The sequence below is a fragment of the Periplaneta americana genome, chromosome 3, assembly GCF_040183065.1.
Source record: "Periplaneta americana isolate PAMFEO1 chromosome 3, P.americana_PAMFEO1_priV1, whole genome shotgun sequence".
NCBI lineage: Eukaryota > Metazoa > Arthropoda > Insecta > Blattodea > Blattidae > Periplaneta > Periplaneta americana.
This window is the reverse complement of record NC_091119.1, coordinates 80,475,030-80,499,666: the sequence shown is the minus strand read 5'-3', so window position 1 is coordinate 80,499,666 and position 24,637 is coordinate 80,475,030. Positions and strand designations below refer to the sequence as shown.

Sequence of the window (24,637 nt, the reverse complement as noted above, 5' to 3'; positions counted from 1 at the left end):
ATATTACTGTGATTGTTAAAGGGAAATTTCCTAACACAATCTTCGAAGTGCTTCAAGCTGTACTGAAAAAGATTGAAACCTGGTGCAACAGAAATAGACTTTCTGTTAATCCTAACAAGTGGTACCTTTCACTAGAATGAGGTCTGTAGGGAACTTGAAGGAACCGACTCTTTTTGGTGAGAGGATACCCTACTCTTCACAAGTTAAGTATCTAGGACTCATTTTGGACAAGAGATTAACTTGGAAAAAGCATCTTGACTACTGTATTGCCAAGTCCTACAGGACTTTCTGAACCTGTAGAAGAATGCTTGGTAAGACTTGGGGTCTAAAACCTAGTATTATGTATTGGATATACATCACTATGGTAAGACCTTTACTCTCTTACGCCGCATTTATGTAGTGGCCAAGAGTTAAATTAAGGAATTGCAGGACTGAACTTAATAAATTGCAAAGGGTGTTCTGTATAGCAATAATGGGAGCATTTAGAACAACTCTCACTGCAGCAATGGAAATGCTGTTAGGACTCACCCCATTACACATCTGGGTTCAGGCTGAGGCCTTCATGGTATTCCATAGAATCTGCCGTCAGACAACGGTGTTCAATATTGAACACTTAAATCACCTTAGACTCCCCTGGGACAGTGATGTTTATCGGATTCTAAATATGAGAAACATTTCTCATTTGATAAATTCACTGTCACTTACCCAGAGTGCAGTGAATGGGAAAGTCAGGTTAAACCTGAGAATAATAAAGATCCAGTCAGGTATACTGATGGTTCTAAAACCAAGTCAGGAACTGGTGCTGGATTATTTGGAAATGGCACCAAGCTTTCTTTTAGCTTGGGTCAAAATGCCACGGTCTTTCAGGCTGATATCTTTGCTATCTTAGCCAGTGTCAGGATAAGTATTAGAAAAGGCTACAATCGTAGACAAGTATTTATACTTTCAGGTAGCCAAGTGGCGCTTAGGGCACTTGAAGCCCCCTTGGTTAAATCAAAACTTGTACTGGAGTGCCGTGAGTCCCTCATGTTACTGGCTGAACATAATACATTTCAACTGAAATGGGTGCCAGGACATGTAGGGATTCACGGTAATGAAAGAGCAGATGAGACTGCCAAAAAGGGAACCTAGATCCCGTCATAGGACCTGAACCTGTGCTCTCAAAAAATACCATAATCACTGGAACTCAAGTGAGGGCTGTAGACACTCATAAGAGATTTCAATAATAACAGGTCAAATGACCTGTTAAAATTGAGCAAAAAACAGCTCTGCTGGGCAGTTGGATTCCTTACAGCACACTGTGGCCTCAAGAAGAACTTGTATAGGATGGGACATAATATCAACCCAACCTGTACTCGTTGTTCACAGAGAGATGAATCTGTAACTCATCTATTATGCAAATGCAATGCACTCGCTCATCAAAGAGGTCTCATCTTTGGGAAACATTTTCCGAAGCTTGATGAGCTATCAACAGTCCCAGTCCGTAGTTTGATTCAGTTCATTAAGAACATCAAACTACTGGATTGATTGGATTATGACGGGGATGCGCAACAGATCTTTTAGATCGCAGTGCTAGGGCTGTTAAAGCCCTCCCCCTCTTAAATTCCATTCAATTCAATTCGCACCAGAGCAGTGAAGGAAAATGGTGTTGACTGGAGAACATAAATCCTTCTGTGTGCTTGATTATCACGTAAACAACTCTGTGATTAGTGTTCAGCAGCGTTGGATAAACCCACTTACTGGGAAGGCCATTCGTAAGTGGTAAGTTACGTGCAGTTCAAAGATTCGGAGATTCGGGCTACATCTGTAAACGAAAATCGACTATCCATCCGACATCCATCGACTGGGGAACAGCCCTGTATAGACTAGGACATTTCTTACGCAATTAATCTTCTGCTACCATTTCTTGCACAATATGCTGGCATGCCATGATCAGGAGCGCTTGATCACATGATGCCTTGAATGGCACAAATACTGTCTCAAGAAAAATGGCTGACGACGAAATCGAAGATGTGGTTGCTGCTGTACCAGCAGTTGTGTCTGTCATTATTTGCGCCGAAGAAAATCACGATGGTTATTAAGGCGGACGGGAATTATATAGCTTACTGAATGATGAACTGAGAACAGAGGATGGTGATTCTTACAAGAACCTTTCGAGAATGAATGAACAATTTTTCACCAAATTATTAGAGTTAGTAGGACCTAAGATCACGAAGGAAAACACAATTATACGTGAAAGTATTTCAGCTTCACAGAGGTTAATATGACATAATTATTGAGCATTAATTCAGTAAAAATTTTCCTCACAAACTTAAGCTCAATGTCAATGTTATGATTATATTTTGTAAGTTACCTGGTTGGGGTTTTTTCCGGGGTTTTCCCTCAACCAATTGAAGCAGAATTGCTGTCTAACTTTAGGCGTTGGACCTCGGACTCATTTCGGCATCATTAATTCACATATCATCATCATCCATACCCTACAATAGTCCGAGTTAAGTTCACGGTGCAGCGTACTATACTTGTACAAGAGTGTGGTCGTTCGGCTACCCAATCATTCACACGAATAGGAGTGGTAAGAAGCCTCAGGCTGCAGTGTAAGCCTTCAGGTCCCTTCTCCGTACAAAAGAAAAAGAAATAAGTTAGTAGGCCTACTTACTCTCAGATTTTTGGCCACAGGAGAGAGCTACAGAACCTTAATGTAGTCATTCAGAATACCTGAGAGTACAATCTGAGTAATAATTCCCGAAACATGTGCAGCAATTTACGAAAGTTTGAAAGAAACATACATGAAAGTAAGTATATTTAACTGTATATATAATTATATGTGTGTATGTATTTTAGTGTTTTAATGGCAGTCTTTTCCTTGGTTTTTATAGTTACCATCAACAAAAAATGAATGGAGATGCATATCAGAGTGGTTTCAAGAATTATGGAACTTCCCAAATTGTCTTGGTCTCTGGACGGAAAGCATGTAGAATTTCGTCTACCACAAAATATGGGATCATATTATTATAATTACAAGGGTAGGAAATGCAATTAGTATTGCACTTGTAGATGCAGATATAAATTTATTTTTGTGGATGTTGGTTGCAATGGAAGATAAGTGATGGAGGTGTACTAAAAAATAGTCCACTTTACAATATTTTGTCTCACAATTCACAAAATTTTCCTCTGTCAGAAATACTGCCTGATACTTCCATTACAACACCATTCACGATAGCTGCAGATGATGCTTTTCCTTTACAGGAGCATATAATGAAACTCTACAGGGAAATCTTACACAAGAACAGAAAGTTTTCAATTATCATTTAAGCAGGGCTAGGCGAATTTCTCAAAATGCTTTCAGAATATTATGTAATCATTTCAGAATTTTGTTGTAGAAAATTGAACTTCCTTTGAAACTGTAGAATTGATAACATTGTGTGCATATCCATTACAAAATTTCTTATTGGAAACTTGCAATAGCAAATATATGGGGATATTAGAAAGAGAAGACACAGATCAGTATGTGACTCTTCCAGGAGAATGGAATAACCATAGTCTAATGAGGATTTATAGAAGTATGACAGGTATACACATATCAAGAATCGAAGCTTGCAAAGTAAGGCACACACTCAAGGAATATTTCAATACTGTGGGATTTGTACCATGGCAATGGTAATCTATTAAAAGATGTACATACTGATAGGCCTACATAAAGAAACATTGGTCACAACACAAAATTTATTGTAAATGATGTTACAATATGTAAACATGTAAGTCACAACACAAAACTCATTATATTCTACTGCTACAAAATTTAGAAATGTGTGTCAGAAAACAAAATGTTATTGTAAATACTGATATAGCCCTATACTGTTAACATGTAGGCCTAGGTCGTAATACAAAACTCATACCTAATGAAAACATGTAAGTTACAACACAAAACTTATTATTATTATATTGCTGATACAAAATTTAGAAATGTATGTCACAACACAAAACTAACTATAATTACTGATACATAATATAAACATGTAGGTCACAAATAAAAATTATTGTAGCGTACATATTGATACAGAATTTAGAAATACATGTCAGAACACAAAACTAATTGAAGCGTGCATTTCCAGAACGTTGTAAGTGCCAATTTGTAAAGTTTGCAGTAGGAACAAAAATAGTTTTATACAGTACATACAACGTAGTAACTTGCACAACCTGCAAGTGCACTACTTCATTATTTGGAGTAGCACTTTCTTCATAACCTTTCGTAATATTGTCAAACAGGGCACCTACAACTGATATATATATATATATATATATATATATATATATGAAAAAATAGATTCTCCCGGTTTCGGCACTTACAACGTTATGGAAATGCACGCTTCAATTGTAAATACAGATACATAATGCAAACATCTAGATCACAACACAAAACATACACAGTGCAAACTTGCAGGTCACAATACAAAACTTATTGTAGCCTACATACTGATACAAAATTTATAAATGTATGTCACAACACAAAACTTATTTAAAACTTATTGTAGCCTACATACTGATACAAAATTTAGAAATGTATGTCACAACACAAAAGTAATTATAAATACAAATACATATTGTAAACTAGTAAGTCACAACAAAACTATATGCACTGCAAACATGCAGGTCACAACACGAAACTTATACATAATGCAAACTTGCAGGTCACAACACAAAACTTATTGTAGCCTACATACTGATGCAAAATTTATACATGTAAGGTCACAACAAAATTTAATGTAGCCTACATTCATTCATATTACAAAATTTATAAATGTATATCACAACATAATTTCCTAATTTAGAAATATATGCCATAACACACAACTTATTATAACTTATTTATAGATACATGATTTAGAAATAAATAGCAAACACAAAACATATTGTAAACAACATCCTAATCTAAAAATATATGTCACAACATAGAAGTTAGCCTACATACTGATACATAATTTAGAAATTTGTCGCACACAAAATTTGTTGTTAATACTGAAATACAAAATGGCCCTACGAAATTTTATTGTAAACACCAACGAGTACAGAATTCTGTGCTCGTTGGTAAACACATTCTAATTTAGAAATTTATCACAACTCGAAACCTATTATACAGGTAGCCTACATAGTGATAGATACATAATTTAGAAATGTACGTCACAACACAAAACTTTGTAAACACATCCTAACTTAGAAATATATGTCACAACACAGAATTTTTTATAAAGAGAAAATATTTTGAAAACTGTTGTTCCTTTTAATCTTTTATGCATTTTCAGTTTCCGCTAGGCCCTCTTCCTGTAAGGAAAATAGTAAATCCGTAATCATCCTTCTTCCTTTTAAAACTATTCTTTTACTTTTGATCCCCATCAGTTTTTCAGAGACAAGTTCTCCCAGAATATCTAAATCAGTTTTGGCTTTCTTATGTATATCATTTGCAGTGTTCAAAATGTCTCTCTTGGCTGCCATTTGTGTCGCTGTTTCTCTTCTTCTTTTTTTTTTTCTTTGTTGACACTCCACTTGTAGATGCCGCACTACTGGTAGATTAAACATTTACCGTACAGTTAGTTAGTGATTGTAAGGGCTCATTCTCTTCCTCAACAACCTGCTACTCTCCAAAAAGTGAGGCGTCAAGTGCAAAACAAGTTGACTGAGAGTCATCCTAAAATGATGGAAGTTAAAGAGCATTAGAAATAAGATTAAAGACACAGACTATGGTTTGTGAGCGTCCTTCTGTGCTGATCTCCTTGCTGGAAGAGGATAGGTTCTCTGAAAGGTTGATTTTCAGTGACGAAGCAGTTTTCCACCTCTCAGGCAAAGTGAATATGCATAATGTAAGGATTTGGGGAACTACTAATCCCAATGCACTTGTGGAATACCAACGTGATTCCCCCAAATTAAATGTCTTCTGTGCCATTTCCCACGAAAAGATTGATGGACCCTATTTTTTTCAATGAAAACACTGTGACTGGGCATGTTTTCCTTGATAATGATCCAACGATAGCTCTTCCGGCATCTTGAAGAGGATAGTGCAGACTTCATTCTTCAACTGGATGGTGCACCTCCACAATACCATGGAAGCGTTTGGGACCATCTCAATGGGGCATTGCAACAACGATGAATAGATCGTGCATGTGTGAGGGATGTGCATCTGCTTCGTTTGCCACCTCGTTCTCCTGATTTGACCCAAAATGATGTCTTCATGTTTACGTACCACCACTTCCAACGACACTGGAAGACCTGTGTGCCAGTATCACAACAGCCATTGCTGAGATTGACCGTGGCCTGCTACAAAGGGTTTGGCAGGAGATTGATTATTGGCTTGATATATGTCGTGTTACACAGGGTGCCCACATAGAACACTTATGATGTGTCTGAAGAAAACTTTTGAAATTTAGCTTTCAAAACACATGTCTTACAATATGATATGTTCATTAGATTTCACACAAATTACTGAAATCGGGTTCATCATTTTGACTTGCCCTATACATTGATACATATAGTGCAAACTTGGGAAAGAGCCTAAACTGTGTTTTGCTTTGGTATCACGAAATTCGAAGGTTTTTATTATCTCTTGTTATGTTGAATGGTAACATTAAGAAATTTTCTTTTTACCTTTCCAAAATCCCTCTTTTTCAGATAAGTATTTATGAAAATCCTTTGCTCTAATGTAAATTTCAGTTGTGTAATTTGAGCGACCTAATCTAAACAAAAAAATGTGAGGATTCGATCGTTAAGTGTAACTGAAGTGGAACTGAGGATAGTTAAATGTTAAGAGGAAGACGAATAGAATAAACCAGTAAAAAGGAAAGTAGTAAGGAGAGTTAAAGTAAGTTAGAAATAGTAAGTAAAGAATATTGTTTTATGCACTAGAGAAAGGAAGAATCTGGGAAGTGCAGTAGAGAAAAAGTGAAAGTCAGTGCAAGTAGAGAGAGTGAACCATAAAAGCTATACCAATGAAAGAGAAAAAATGATAAGTGAATTGAAGAAGTCATAGTAAAGAAGCACTACGAACATTCGAATATTAGAACACTGAATCAATGCAAGAGTAAAATTATGAGAAAAAATCAGTGAAAAATAGGCAAATAATATAATACTTAATGTAGATGAAAGAGTGGAATACAGATAATTAGTAAATATTAGTCAGAGATAAAAGTAATTCGAGGTAAACAGAAAATTAGGGATAATAGAAATGAAAGGTAGCAATGATAGCAGAGGAGGATTAGTTAGATTGTAGTCAAGAGTGTTTCTAAACAAGAGTAATATAAACAAGTATTGCATGTTATCAGGAATAGGATAGAAGGAAGACAAAGGAATACTACTACTACTGCTACTGCTACTGCTACTGCTACTGCTACTACTGTTACTGCTGCTTTTACTACCACTGCTACAAATTGTTGCTGCTTTCTATTGGTTTTTACATTGAAACAATGTAGGAGCCACAATCAGATAGTTCACCCTTTCATTTTCCCAAAATAAAAATAAAACCATTTTTATTAAAATAATACATTTTCCTGTACTCATCTTAAAGTTTAAGTGCGCTGTGATTTCCGAAAAAGTTTACACAGCTACTCACCAAAATGTGTATTTAATAATACATATTTTTTTTAATTTCCACTTTTGAGTAGTGACTCTCATCTCCGTCTCCCTTTGGAATGGAATTGATATTCTCACAGAATCAGTTATATTGGCCGTAATTACTAACTACATTCAAGAAAACAAAGCAAATGCATGAGCTTAGCTTGCAGTAAGTCTGTTGCCATTGACACATTAATTTCAGTGCAGTCTAGTGGCAGTAAGAGAAAAAGAGATTTGTTGGGACGGAAGTGTGAAAAAAATAAAAATAAAAAAAAAGTACGGTACACCCCTTTCCTGTTGCTTGGCCATAAGAATATGATTAATTCATAATATACAGCTCAAAATATTTCTAAGCATGATGTACCTAAAGGGAAACGAAAGATTAAATGGAAAATGCAACCACACATGCTTAATTGTCGCAACATTGAGTAGAACCAAGGGACCGAGAGTGAGATTCAGACATAGTTTTAACACATAAAGAAAAGTGCTGCCCAACAAAATGAAATTTTGAGTTCATTTTTTCAGAATTCCAATAAGTCAAGTTTCAAATTAAAAAGAGAAGAATATTATTCCTCATATGACTTATTTTTAATGTAAATTTCTTTTGATTAATTGAAGTACTTCTGGGTTTTAATTTTGCCTTGTTTTCTTTTTTACATATTATGGTAATTTTTTTATGTTTGCTCTACTATAACCATTTTCAAACCAATTAATCAAAAGAAAAAACAAATAAAAATTAACGGATCTATTACCTATAATAAATATATTTCTAACAAACTGCATAACTTTTTTTAAAAAAGAAGATATACATATAGCACACAAAACTAATAATAAGTTAAACAATATTATAAACAATAAATTTGATAATACTAACAGACTACATAATAATGGTATACACGGCATCAAATGTATTTCATGCAATCAAAAATATATAGGTCAGACTAGAAGAAACTTCAAAATTAGATACAAGGAACATATTACTGATTTCAAATATAACCATAAGAAATCCAGTTATGATAAAGACCTCATTGAAACAGGACATAATTTAGAGAACATAAATGATAATCTTATAATTTTAAAATCTAATATAAGTAATAGTTCTATAAATATGGCTGAAGAATTTTATATTAATAAATTCTTACAATAAGAAACAGAAATCCTTAATGAAAATTTTATGCACGTAAATAACGCACTCTATCACATCAATACAGTCAAAAAAATAGTTCCTACGAGCAACATTATACAGAAAACAGAAATACAACACAGCATACAGAACAGAAAACACATTACAAAGATATCTCAACACACAAACAACACAAACAAATAAATACAACCACACAGGCATATATAAACTCACATGCAATAGTTGCGACAGTTTCTACATTGGACAGACAGGCAGATCATTCCAAACTCGATACAAAACACATTAAAGCAATAACCAGAGGACACAATACATCTACATATGCCGAACACATAACTAATGCCAACCATACATACAATAACATAAATACAGACATGGAAATTAGAGTCGGGTAAACAGCCTCTTACTCCCACTCGTTCTCGTAGGCGAGACTAGCTGGCCGATAATGCCAGTTCCGAGAATCGTATTCTCGAGATTGGCACTCTCGGGAACGAGGAATATCGGGTCCCGGCCTGTTATCGCACGGCCGACTTATCGTTATGAAATGCGTACACTGACTGCCGGCTTAATTGCCGCTCATCACTGCAATTCGTGACTCTTTCTGAAATATTAATGTTCATAAAGTAATTTAAGAAGGCACAGCAGTGTGGTATGCAATAATACAGCACATTATGATTGTCGACATTCTTACAGAAGTCACACTATTTTAATGAACTATTTATTGCCTTTCTGGAGAAGCAAAGTAATGCAGCACTTTCAGTCGTTACCTAATCCTAAGCTAATCTAAAACAATAACAAGTTATGGTTGGAGCTATGATATATTTTCTCGCTATCAGCATTTCGTTGACATTCCATATTTCATCATTCGATAGTGTTTTGTATACGCTATAGTAATGGATATCACACGTCTGTATTATTATATTGCGCGTTCACATCTGGATGTTTCGTTGTTATTGCGCTGTGTAAGGACGAAATAAATTAATTAATACTTATTTATATTATTATAAGGGACCAAAGACTCTGACAAAAGATATTTTTGTTTCCCAACTGATAAAATGCTGAATGTGAAATGGAAACACTTTTGCAAGAGGAAGGACAGAATAACTAAATAGAGTAGATCCTTTCAAAAATTGATCATAATTACTTACAAACGCGTTTTAAGGAACTCGGAGGTTCATTGCCGCTCTCACATAAGCCTGCCATCGGTCTCTACCCTGAGCAAGATTAATCCAATCTCTACTATAATATCCATTTTTATATTATCTTTCCATCTACGTCTCTGCCTCTCCAAACGTGTTTTCCCTCCGACTATCCAACTAACACTCTATATGCATTTCTGGATTCGCCCATACCTGCTAGGTGTTCTGCCCATCTCATACCTCTGAATTTTAATATTCCTAATAATGTCAAGTGAGGAGTACAATGCGTGTAGTTCTACGTTGCGCAACTTCATCCATTCTCTATCCCTCTTAGCCCCAAATATCTTCCTAAGGAACTTATTCTCGAACAGCCTTAAGCTCTGTTCCTCTCTCAAAGTGAGAGTCCAAATTTCACAACCATACAGAACAATCGGTAATATAACTGTTTTATAAATTCTAACTTTCAAGTTTTTTGAGAGCAGGGTGGATGACAAAAGCTTCTCGACCGAATAATAACAGGCATTTCTCCCCATATTTATTCTGCGTTTCCTCCTGAGTGTCATTTATATTTGCTATATCATAACAGAGAATAAAAGAGGGAACGGTTATTATTATTATTATTATTATTATTATTATTATTATTATTATTATTATTATTATTAAATTAGTTACTTTACGACGCTTTATCAACTTCTATCGCTATCTAGCATCTGAATGAGATGATGGTAATGCCAGTGAAATGAGTCCAGGGTCCAGCGCCGAAAGTTACCCAGCATTTGCTCTCAATGGGTTGAGGCGAGAAGACTCAGCCAGGTAAAGGCTGGTTCACAATAAACCGGGAACGGAAACGACAACGAGAAATAATGTTAAAATAAATGTATTTAAATGTGAGCATTCACAGTTAACGAGAAGATTGCCGGAGCCCGGGAACGGGAACGGGAACGGGAACGTGAAAGTTAATTGTGAATGCTCACATTTAAATGCATTTATTATAAGAATATTTCCGTTATCGTTGTCGTTTCCGTTCCCGGTTTATTGTGAACCAGTGTTAACTTGTCCCAACCAAGATTCGAACCGGAACCCGATCGTTTCACAGTCAGGTGTGCTAACCGTTACTCTACAGCGATGGATTATTATTATTCTTATATTAATTGTTATTAATTATTATTATTATAATATTACTATTATTATTATTATTATTATTATTATTATTATTATTAGTATCACTGTTATCATCATTATCATTATCGTAATCATTAGGATGATCAAGATTATGATTATCAGGATTATTATTATGGTTATTATTTATTATTGTCTTGTAAGTTACCATTAGTACAACGAATTAGAAATCTTATTAATTCTTAATTTGTTATTCTCGTTCCTATAACATATAGGATAATTATTGTAAACCATATAGGCCTATGTCATTTTATATTGCAACATGGCTGCAATACAATAAGGATTGTTCTGTAACAATATTTTATAACGTGCACACCAGTAGAAAGTGTAGTTTTCTGTAGTATAGGCTGGTTCACAATAAACCGGGAACAGAAACGAGAACGGAAATAACGTTAAAATAAATGTAGCCTACAGTATTTAAATGTGAGCATTCAGAATAGTTAATTGTGAATGCTTACATTTAAATACATTTATTTTAACAATATTTCCGTTCTAGTTCTCGTTGCCGTTTCCGTTCCCGGTTTATTGTGAACCAGCTTTTAATATTTTCATGTTTCACATCATTATGTTACAAACTATTTTTTTTATTTAGTTGCTATAAAAGATGGCCTAATTACTGTAAAGTGTAAACCATCTTGGACTATATAGCCTCATTTTCAACTACCTATATTAAAATATCATTTAATACCATCCGTACAATAACGGGTTTTCATGCGTTGAAGGGTTCCGTACAAATTTTACGAAACAAACGTTTGAGTCATGAGTCTTTCGCAAACAGCTCTTTGGTTAACTCGCCGTTATTCGAGAACCAGTAAAGATTTTGAGTGGCCATCACTTTTAAAAGTAATTTCCATACTTTCTCAACATTTCTCTCGCTTTGACCCCCCATCTAACGTGAAAAACAAAAAAGTTTTCAGTCTACAAAAGTGAAGTTGCAAATGTCTATTCTGAACACATCAATCTCCATAGAAGTTAATATTTTTTTCTCACTTTCCAAAAAATATTTTCAGTTCAATTTTTTTCCTATGTTTTCCTTAGACATTGAGCTATCAATCCAAAAAATTACAGCGCGATTGATTAAGTATTATAGGAGCTACGACATGATATATATTTAAACAACCGGGAAATGTATAAGCCAATGCTTCTTATAGGAGCACGGCCCGAGCGATATCGCTTGCTTATCAGTACTACAGTCCCGCCTAGACCTCCGAGACCAGGGGGGTTTAACTCAAATGATAGATGTTGGATGCTCATAGATGTTCCATAGTTTGCCGCATGTGGTCAGGACAGCGCTGGCTGTATTTCGTTCACAGAGTTTGTAAAATTAGCAATACAAAACTCTTTGGTTTCGAAAGTTTTGCCAATATGACAGTTTTAAACAGATATTATTAATATCCATTATTTACAGAATGTGTCAGTTTTATAATATACAGATTATTATTACTATTACTATATAGCTAATTTGCATTTTCATTCGAGGACAAAGTAGCCATATTAGTGTACTGTGTATGACCTATTAACCTCATTTGTTCAGTTGATCAATTGTTGGATGTTGGCATTCCTATTCTGTTAAAATCTTGTATAAATTATGGAATGGACGAACATGGCTGCTCAAGGAAGAAATTTGAACAGATCGAGTTAATTGAGAAGTTACTGGTGCTTTCCTGCAACAAGAAATAATTCGCAACGTTAAAGGTAAGAAAGAAATATGTTTGAGATTACATCTACACGGTTCAACTATTCTTTCAACTTCACACATTCAAGCAATGCCTGCAAGATTGGTATTTAATAATAACGGAAGTGCACACAATGTGCAGGATAATATATTATTTTAGCTTTCGCTGCTGCAGAACTTGGTCAGTGAAACTATAATCGGTATTTTGGTATTTTAATATTAATACCTTGTACCTTGTAGATAGGAAATCTTAATGTATCTTAATTCAACATGCGCTTTAAACTTGATTCTTTCAGTATTCTTCCCAGACTGCGTGCGTACGAGCATGAAAAACTGAACCGTGTAAATGCAGCTTAACTGCACCGTCATGTTTTCTAATTTAAACTGAATTCTTCCATCATATCTTAAACGTTTATTAAACTGAGATCTGTAATTGTTTTCAGGGATAAACTTCAGAACGCGATTACCTTCCTTCTATCACTACCACATGATGCACTGACTTCTGTGTTGAATTACAAGAGTGTATTAGGCCTAACTGCAATTACGCCAAGAGCTTTAAAGGTAAGCTAACAGAGTTAATATACACTTTGGGTATGAACGAACAACTTATTTTTGTATATAGCTAAGTTAAGTTGGTCAGACATCTTAAAATTCGTGGGGCAGAATCTGATATGACTAAATATGTTGTTCCCGGTGTAGTTCTTTACAGTTGCGTTACCAAAGGATGGCGTGGTACCTTAGCTTGGTAACGCAATAGTGAAGAAGTGTTGTTCCCGAAAAGATATATTTTAGAAATTTGACTTTACAGTTAACAGTAGTACCTTTACTGGAATAATTTTGATAAAATAAAAAGAGTTAAATTGCCGGAGATATTATTTTTATAGACTCGTGGATAGAATTCTTCCAGGAATATTTCACAAACGTTGATTATACTGCAATCCTTCAATTGTTCTATGAAATGTAGTGTTATTAATGCATTATATGATACTAGGCTACTGCTGGTTTGTTTCAGTTAATAGAAAGACAAATGGCGGAGTTTTACACTATGAATGTGCTGCAGTGTACTGTCAGAAATCGGATAGTAATGAGGAGACCTGGTTATTCCTGTTTCCTGCGCCAAGTAATGCAGCACAGCTTAAAAGGTAAGCAATGGCATTGGCATAAGCTCAATGCAAAGATATCCTTATATATCATCAGTAAATAGTCAGGGTTGGTAAACTGTAGTGATTTTTAGATTTAAGAGAGAATTATTTGTCAAATTCGTATTTGTTTATTAAAATGAGTTTTTGCCTTCTTTTGTAATTCATTTAAACTTAATTTGTGCATTAGTTCCTACATAATTGTGTATTTTGTTAATGTGTTATTTTAAGTAATTAATAATGAAAAGTAATTTACTATGTTTACACATAGGCCTCATTATTAATACATGAAGAGTTACAGCACTAATAACCTGCACTTAATGATAATAATAATTAGCTTAGACTTAGTCAAGATATTATGCTCAGTTTGTTATTCATGAGAAAAGAATTCAACTATTTAGGGAGATTAATATTTACAAATAAATTTATCAGAAGAGCTTAGCATTGTGTGTTTTCAGAATAAATACGTAGTCCATTTGGCATTGTGCAACTTTTACTTTGAATATTGTTATGAGCTACAACTATTCATTTCAATCCTCAGCATCATACTGTGCTTTAATTAGGTGGTGATTCCGAAAGTAGGCTCTACTTGACTACCTGTACCATGTGTTCTGTTGCTCCTTAATTAGGAGTTGGAAAAAGACATATGAGAAGCAAACTTTCAAAACCTGTCCATTTCTTCAGAAAATGCTAGAATTATATGTCTGTAATAAACAAAGATTTTTCTGTGGTGAAATTTTATATGAATTCATAGGAAGAAAAATATATTTCACCATAGAAAATATTTTGTTCATTGCAGAGATGCAAGTGTGCTACTCATATATATTGCTAATAGTTTTAAGAAGCAGCAGAACAGTCATATGTAAAAAGTTTTTTTTTTTTTTTTTTTTTTTTCAGGAAGTTAATTTCTCATCTTAATCATGTTAGGTGCATATAATTTTAATCTGTGATTTAAATAGTAGCAATTATTTGATGTAAATAAAATGAAAATTATTTTATTTACATCTTGATTAAATCATTAATTTAAATTAATACCAACCCTGGTTTGTGTATTTTTTTTAAGATAATAATAGAATTTTGATTGTAACAGGTACCACATGTGGGCAGCTGTGGCAGAAAATCCTCATCCTTACAGAAGGGCCTATATATGTGCAAGCCATTTTCGCAGTAATCAGTATAACAGTGACTTCAGATGTAACTTACTAAGAGGGGCCATTCCATCAAGGGATGCTTGGTATCCCACTCAAGAACTACGACCCACTTCATCACCAACCTACTTACATTAACCTTTTTCACCACCTAACATAATTGCTTCATTCATTGCACTTCACTGTGGCATCAATTTGAACCTGTATTCTCTTTCATTGAGTGATTCATTCATTGTCTTTATCTTTTAACAAAATTGTGTTTAATTTTGTTGACAAGTGTATAGTAATGGACTTCATTCATTATTATTATTATTATTATTATTATTATTATTATTATCATTATTATTATTATTAAAGGTAAAAGGTAAAGGTATCCCCGTAACATGCCAAGAAGGCATTTGGGGGGCATGGAGGTAGAGCCCCATTCTTTCCATGACCTCGGTACTAGAATGAATTATTATTATTATTATTATTATTATTATTATTATTATTATCATTGTTATCTCATTTCGTTTAATGTGTTGATTTCTTCAGTTAATTGAAGGAAAATAAGGGGAATTCATTCATTCATCTGAAAAAAAAAGTAGAGTACTTGACTTCTACATTATGAGCAATATAATTTTTGTAATATATAGGGCAATGATAAATCTAACGATCTTTAAGACCCTGAGTTAACATTACATAGTAATATAAATACAAATAACAATTACTAGTACAATGAGCATTTCAGTTGTGTCACCTATAGGGCATAGGAGGGAGTCCAGTGGCAGCGATACGAATCTGCAGCTTCTGCAACTGGTGAGATTTGGGTGCATTATTTAGAATTTTTAGAGAGTAAATATGTTGTTGTTTTCTAATGTCAGGCGTTTGACAATAAAGTCATTTGACCTCTTGCACTCCAATATTTTTCAAAGATATTATCATGACCAGAGTAAATATGTTGATGTTTTCTAATGCCAGACATTTGACAATAAAGTCATTTGACCTCTTGCACTCCAGTATTTTTCAAAATTATTGTCATGGTCAGCCACTGAAGCACAGATTTTGAGGTGTTCCGAATCCATTTCTTGGTTTGAGTAGCACAGTGGACAGTTAGGAGACTGATATATTCCAATTCTATGCAGCAAAATAGTCCCCCAATCGGATTTCTGGGCGGGACTACTTTAATGGTACAGAAGCAACTAAATTTTTTATAATGGAATGCTTGTATAACATCTGCTAAGAAGAGAGTAAATATGGTACAATATTTTGTCTCTTCTCACTTTATAGATCTCTTGGATATGGAACAACAAGTTTTGACGGAGAAATCATTGTAATAAGTGAAAGTCTCAGGAATCTTCTATGCCACATCAATAAATTTAAGAATGCAGTTATATTGTCAGACTCCAAAGCAGCTATTCTATCAATAGTCTCTAAATACATACTTTCATTTCAAACAGCAGAAATAACTAAAATGCTCTCTCAATTAATATCACTCAATAAAAGAATTGTATTCCAGTGAATACCATCCCATTGTGGAATCCTGGGAAACGAGAATGCTGATGCTTTAGCAAAGAAGGGCAGCACTGCTACTTACAGACCTGTTACTAAATCTACGTATTACTCTGTGAAAAGATTTATTAAATCTACATACTTAGACTTCAACAAACAAAATTTGATAATCCAAATCTCAAGGGAAAAAATGGAACTCTCTGCATCATAATCCACAGTTAATTCCCGATTTACCACGAAAATCGTCTGTAGCTGCATTTAGATTGGCAACAGGCCATGACTGTCTGGCCAAACAAACACCTGCATAGAATTGGAATATATCAGTCCCCTAACTACCCACTGTGCAACTCAAACCAAGAAATGGATTCGGAACACCTCAAAATCTGTGCTTCAGTGGCTGGCCATGATAATATCTTCGAAAAATATTGGGGTGCAAGAGGTCAAATGACTTTGTCAAACCCCTGGCATTAGAATACAACAACAACATATTTTGAGCAATGGGGCCACAACCAAATCAAACACTCAGTATCAAAGCTCAAAATTAGGAAATGTTGCGAAGTATCGACTTATCTCTAATAAATTGTATTGCACTTTTTCTAATATGTTCAGTGTTTTAAATCAACTATACATCAGAGAATGAAAAATAATTTTTTTACTTGTATTCTTAATGGTGTTTTTATTAAAAGTCTAAGTTAATTTTATGTCTGTTGTAGACAAATAGTTTTCTTTGTATTCTTTATCAGTGGTGATTATTGATTACTTAGATTTTTAATATCCATATATTAAACTAATGGCAGTTACTTTTAAAAATAGATGTTCAGCTCTGACGGTGTAAAACAAATAAAGTGGTGTTTTATAAATGTTTATGAACGTGCGTTGTACTATGTCACAGCAAAACATCTTATGACTATTTTCAAGCTAATGTTTGACATAAAAAAATTAAGAGCAAATTATAATTATATAACTGACCAATAATAACTTCGAAGTCAATATTCCAAAGTCAATCTTTGTTTTTATTTTCCAATACATGATACATAACATTATTTAAAAATAGTGCTTAAGGTGTTTTGGAGAGAAGTATCCTATCCTATTCGCTTCCTGTATCTCAATTACATATTTGATCTAGAAGATGCAAAAACTTTTATTAGTCAAATTTGATAAATTAATTTAATAAAAGGGTTAAATGATGGTGTTAAAAGAGGGAGTGTGTTAATGGTTTTCAGTTTCATGTTCAACCATTATATTTATATTCACATGTTAAAACAAAAATGTGATATAAATATTGTGGTTAAACATGTTATTTAAACTGATAAACCATTTACACACTCCATTGGCGATATGAAAAATACCAGTATGTGTTGGTATAATAGGTATCTGCAGTACCGGTCATGCTCTGTTGGCATAATGGATACCTGTAATACCGATCGGGCCGTATAACAAGGGGTGTAGTTCCGCATTCTGCCGCTATGTGTAACGAGATGTAGTTCCGATGTTTTGCCGCCAAGTGTCTCGACGTCGCGTCAATAGCGTGTCGAAGGTAATGCATTGAGTTGGGGGTCTTTCTATTTATTTGTCTATGTCCGAGACTGTCGGGAATGACCTAGTATCGGTAATCTCGGGACCAAGAGAATCTCGTGTTCTCTATCAATGAGTCATTTGGCTACTTTAGGTACTCGCGCACCGAGCGAGACTACGATGATTACGCAACCGAGAACGGGCGATAAAATGAGGCAGTCTGCCCGACTCTAATGGAAATCCTACACATACAACCCAAAAACTCAACAAACTAGAACAATATGAAATATACAGGCACATCAAAACACATCCTAATCAAATTCTCAATACACAGATCAATTTCAGAACACACACACTATTGGACACAACTCTTCATCACACGAACGCACCCACATAACATGCAGAGATGTCGAAATGACGCCAAGACCCAGAAGGCTCTGATGATGGTGCCAAGCAGCACCAAAACAGCTGTAAGCTGCATATGCTTACATAATTAACATGAGTAAGTTCGCCAGTTAATCAATTATTTATCAACATTATACCACAGCTAGACATATTCACGTTATACTACCGCACAGCAGTCATATCAATTACTTTACTATAATAATACTGGACAGCTGAATATTAGCAGCATTGACGTGAGTGTGAAATGTCGCGGATCTGTCATCTAACAGAGAGGTTTGGTATTACGACCACAAATACAAATATTAACATAGCAGGAATCGGACTATTGTTTAAAATGTGAGGTACTAATGTGGAATAATATATTATATAAGATACTTACGAAATGATGTTGAATAGTATTTAATGTAACATTATATAAAAGCTGCACATTATGACAAATATTGCATAATTCGTATTACTTTCCGTAATTAATTGTTAGACCTACATATTTTTTCTTTGATGTTAATTAATTGTTATTTATTTTTTCTTTGCTTTAGTAAGACATAATTAATTCTGACATCAAGGCTGAATTTACAATAACGCTTTATACACGCATTGTTGACAGCTGCAAAGATGAAATTGGTAGTAATGTGATGCTTGTAATAATAGTTAGTAAAGGCATGTGGACAGCAATAAAACTTAATTTGATAAAACCTTAAAATTTCCATTACATTTTAACTTCAATTCGTTTATTAGGCCTAAATAAAAAAGCTAATTTTTATTGTTTTCTCAACACAGAGATGAAGGAATTAGGCCTACTAAAGAATGTTGATGACTCATGTTTTATGACCCCTTGAAAATCGAAAGTACGATTTGAAGCAGTTTGTAATGTTGTAATTGTAGCATTTATAAACAGCACATATATACCCTGATTTTTTAACATAGCACTAATTAATAAAACTATTTACTAGCCCAGCAACAATCTACATTATAGTAGATTACAGTCTGCTTCGAGGGTTTCAGCACACCCTGCCGTCTAGGTAGCAGCACCTGCGCCGTTTGCACTCAAAACTGCTAGCTGTCCGGTATTAATATAGTAAGGTATTTGGTCATATGTTCACTACCAACTGATACACAGGCCAGGGGCGTATTCTGCGGACTACCGGGGCTACCGGCGGTAGCCCAAGGAAATTACAAACGAAAAAGTTTATAATATAACATAATGTAATAATTTTGTATTATTAGTTTTACCACAGTAATTAAAATTAAAGTAATTGTTAGATTTATATGCGCTCGCTGCTCTCGAAAAGAAACAAGTTGTCAAGGCGGCATCACTGGAGAAACCGCTTGCTACGTGAGGTAGCCTGTGACCATACCGCGCACGCTGTCCGGTCGCACAACTGCCCATCCCCCCCACTCACTTCTGTTTCCAGTGTAAGGCCGGGTGAGTTGCCGCTCTCGTGATCGGTTTCTTCGCAGGCGCGAAGCAACAGTATGCTTAGCACGCTAGCTCATGAATGTAATTGTGTTCTTGCAGTGCAGTATTTTAAATTTGTGATTTGTTCGAGTGTCTAAGAGTTATATTAATTGTGAATTATTAAGTTTTTAATTTCCCAATTAAGTGATATTGTGAAAAATATGGCAGAACAAGTTTCTGGAGAGGTTTGTGTTGAAAATGACTGTGTAATAGAAGGTTTATTAAAAGTGACTTTTAACCGTCGTACATACTGTGTTGAAAATGACTGTGTAATAGAAGGTTTATTAAAAGTGACTTTTAACCGTCGTACATACAACGAGGAAGTTGAAATTGTGAAAATGGAAAGACCAACTCCTGAGTTAAATTTGTCCACGGACGTAAAAGGAAAACAGCGTGAGTACACACGGCATTTCACTTCAACATCATATGGTAAGTGGAATTGGTTGTGTGGTAGTTCTAAACTGTCTAAACTATTTTGCTGGCCATGTTTGTTATTTAGCCGCGAAACTAATGTGTGGTCAAAAGAGGGTTTTCTAATATCAACTCCCTTCGAACGGCAATCCTAAAACACGACAAATCAAAAGCTCATATTTGTAGTAGCATGAACTTTGCAAACTTTGGGAAGACAAGAATTGATTTACAGCTAGATAAGCAAAAAGCTCTACATATCAACCAACACAATGCTCCTGTGGAAAAAAAATCGGGAGATTTTACTGCATCTTATTAACGCAGTCTGCTTTCTAGGAAAACAAGAATTGGCTTTTCGGGATCATAATGAGAGTGTGGAATCAGACAATAGAGGAAATTATATTGAATATTTAAGTTCCTTAAGTGAATTTGACCATTTACTGGCCAATCATCTTGAGAGTTCAACAGTATTTCGTGGTACTTCTCCCGCAATTCATAATGACTTAATATTTGCTATAAGTGGGGTTATGATAAAGAACATAAAATCTGAAATAGAAGAAGCACCTTTTGCGGCCATTGTTGTTGATGAAACAAGTGACTGCTCTAATCAGAGTCAATTGTCCACTGTTTTAAGATACGTCGATAGTACTGCCAATGTTCAAGAACGGTTTATAGGATTCACAAATGTCAGTTCGGGCAAAACTGCTGCTGCTTGGTTTCAGCATGTGGAAGGTGTTATAGCAGAATACAATGTCGGCAATAAGTTAATTGCACAGACATACGATAGTGCTTCAGTTATGGCGGTAAATATGAATGGCTTAAAAACAAAAGTTCAAGGAAAGTATCCTCAAGCACTATTTGTCCATTGTTACAGCCATGTTCTCAATTTAGTTTTGCAACAAACTACTTCATCCATTCCAGAATGCCGCATTTTTTTTTTCAAAACACTGTCGGGTTTAGCTGCATTTTTCTCATCATCTCCTAAAAGATCAGAAAAACTCAAGAATTTATGAAAAAGAAACTCCCAAAAGTAGCACCAACTAGATGCAATTTTACATCTCGGCTTGTAAATACAGTAAAGTAATACAGAGAACAACTGACTGCTTTCTTTAAAAATATCATTTGTAATGACTCTAAAGAAAACTGGGTTGATGATGTAATTGTGCAGGCTCAAGGATATTTGTATTTTTTCACACAGTTTCAGAATATATTTCTTCTTGAAGTCTATGCTAGACTGTTCGCACATACAGATGTGCTCTACAATATTCTTCAGACAAAAAGTCTAGACATAGCATACTGCTTGCAAGAGGTATCAAAGTTAAAAAAAAAAAAATACTATATCCGAGTTCAGACGTAGTGGGTTTCCGTCCATATGCAGTAATATGGAAAATGAAAATTCTTCAGCCAATATAATGGAACCACCATTAAAGCGAAGAAAAGGAGATGATGAATTGAAATACAGGCAGCTGTACTACAGCATACTAGATCGTATGCACATGGAAATTACTGACAGATTTTCTGATTATGGAAAGCTTCAGTTCACATATCTTCTAGATTCTCAAAAATTTTCTGCTTATAGAGAAAACTTCCCGAATGAGGCACTAAACAAATTATTTCAGTCCTATAACAGTCACTTTGATCAAGTACGTTTGAAAAATGAATTAAGTGTAATATATTCAGCAGAGGTCTTTGATTTTTCGAACAAACCTATCCATGAAATATTATCTGCCATATATGAAAACCAGCTGAACCAAGTTATTCCTGAAGTCCTTAAATTGGCAACATTAATTGTGACAATACCAGCTACGTCAGCATCAGTAGAAAGAACATTTTCTGCGTTGAAGAGAATAAAATCCTACTGTAGATCAACTCATACACAAGAACGTTTATCCGGCTTGGCACTAATATCCATTGAAAAGTCATTTCTACAGTAACTTTGCAAGCGGCCCAACTGTAATTTCAATGACGAAGTCATCAAAGTATTTTCGTCCCAATCAAGACGTCTGAAATTCATATATAAATAGGTAAGGAATTTTATTATAGGGACTTTAAAATATATTTTGTGTAATAATAGGGTCAGTGGTAGCCCAGGCCCTTAAACCAGTATACGCCACTGACACAGGCATCACACACATATCTTCATTATGTAAGTACATCATCACATCTTAACTTCACATAGTACACACTATTTCTTAAACAGTTTAGTTTTTTCATTAGTTCCATATAATATTTACACATCATGATTTTTTTTAAGAAGGGCACTGTATTGCATATAACATTCAAGAAAATTATAATTAATATCCCATTTTTATTGAAATGAAAATATTTTTTATTAATTTATTTAATGCAGGGCTTTAGAGTTTATATTTAGCTATGATAATGTGGTGCAATGGTAAACTCAGCTCCTCGTGGTGTACCCTGGAAACGCAAAAAGAGCGGCTAAGTAGTTTACCATGCCTGCAGGAAATGGCAACCAACAATATGAAGCATAGAAACCATCCTTCTAGGGACGATGTCCTGAAAATAGCACAATGGAATTGTGGAGAACTAACACAAAGTAAAAGAACAGAGACATGAAAATATAAACATGCTGAAGATTATTAGCAAATCAGCATGGCCCTCTTCGTCCCCTTCTTTGCACATGGCCTTCTTTATTATTCCATACAAGAATCTTCTTCTTTTCTTCTTTTATATTACAAAGTTTACATTACATACAGAAAGGGAATACACAAAATGAAACCAAAAGTTATTATATACATTTTAGAAATTGTTTATACTTTATGTAGGTTTTGCCTCTGTTCAAAATTTTTCCTTTTTCTGTTTGCATGTAACTTATATATGTGTCTATGGACACAACACAAAACTCACAGTATGTGCAAGAAAAATGCCGAGAGTGATGGGCTAAAAGGAAATCCGACAGGATAAGAATTTCTGGTTTAAATCAAGTGTATCTTGTGATCACTACAGGTTGCAGGTATTGATATTCAGAAAGGAACAATTACGTATCTTACATCGTAATAACATCCTTCTATACATTGCCACCCACCCAATTCGACACTGCATAACTTACATCAACTTCTGTGAGGAGTACACATACATCTTCTTCGATCCAGTTATGGATATAATGTGTAGAATTATGAAAGTGTTAATTTTATACTTTTAAAATACATCGTGAAACACATTGTTATATACAATACATAGCAAAGTTACAATTTCAACGATGTTATACATCAATATCAAATACTTCAACATAATTAACTCCTTGTTGTAAGTTTGTGTGTACATCTTCAACTTTACATTTGAACAGTCTCACTAAGCTTCAAGCACCTCATAATAATAACTGGCAAATTCTAAATATCTTCAATGTATGTAAATAATGTATCGAGTTCAACTAAATATTTGATATTTGATAATATAGTGCATTCATCCATTTGTGTAATGACATATTAAACAATACTTTATAATCTATATTACAGGCTATTCAATTCACATTAAACATACCTCAGCATATATATTTGTACATCAAATTACATAAAGAATGAAATAGGCATATCACATGCATGTAAATACATTATGTTGATCTCCATTATAATACACCATATTGCAAAAAAATGGTAACAAAATTGAATTATACAATACATATTCGTATACAATATGTATGATCTCTTTTAATTAACTGTTAATCACAACTTACCCTATTTAAATACATTTTTTCATTGCTCATAGCACTCACATCACAATATAATCACATGTTTTTCAAATAATATTATTGTTGTTTTTATATATATTTGTAAAACATGCATATTTAATAAGTTGATGTATGTTAATACCATCTCATAATTACTACATCTTGTACAAGTTTTCCTTATGTCATTTTTTTTTTAATATAACTATTTGATTAGTACCATTTACGCACACACACTTCAACATATTTAACATCATTAGTTCAATTAAATATAAATATGCATAGTCATAAAATTTCGATTGTACAGATATGCTCATGTGTTTCACTGTTTCTAATATTTTAATCTTGACATTCATAAATTACACTTTAACATGTATTTTCTTCACATTTTGTATTGCAATATGTTGTTTTTCATAAGACATCTCTAACCCATGTCTGAAGATGCCATACTGTATGGTGAACACGTTAAAATGTTTAATAATATAATGTAAACTGATAACTGTACAATTTACATTAAAAATAAGTAATATGATGGAATAATATTCTTCTCTTTTTAATTTTAAACAAAATGAAAGTTTTCATTGTTGGTAACATTAAGAAGTGTGCATAATGTAGGTACTATTACTGTAACAGAATTGCTTAATTCTGAACAAATGG

General features: G+C 34.1%; 1 protein-coding gene and 1 long non-coding RNA gene across 2 annotated transcripts in view; one reads left to right on the top strand and one right to left on the bottom strand.

Moving 5' to 3' along the window:
- Window positions 1-5,428: 5,428 nt before the first annotated feature.
- Window positions 5,429-24,637, bottom strand: part of LOC138697038 (streptococcal hemagglutinin-like) — a 76,209-nt gene continuing 57,000 nt past the window's right edge. The window contains exon 3 of the mRNA XM_069822631.1: window positions 5,429-6,261. The gene's annotated coding sequence lies outside the window, so the exon portion shown is untranslated. The remainder of the gene's footprint in view (window positions 6,262-24,637) is intronic.
- On the top strand, window positions 13,105-17,375 carry LOC138696211 (uncharacterized). The gene is made up of 3 exons (XR_011331287.1): window positions 13,105-13,294; window positions 13,746-13,875; window positions 14,963-17,375. It is a non-coding gene; the product is annotated as an uncharacterized lncRNA (long non-coding RNA).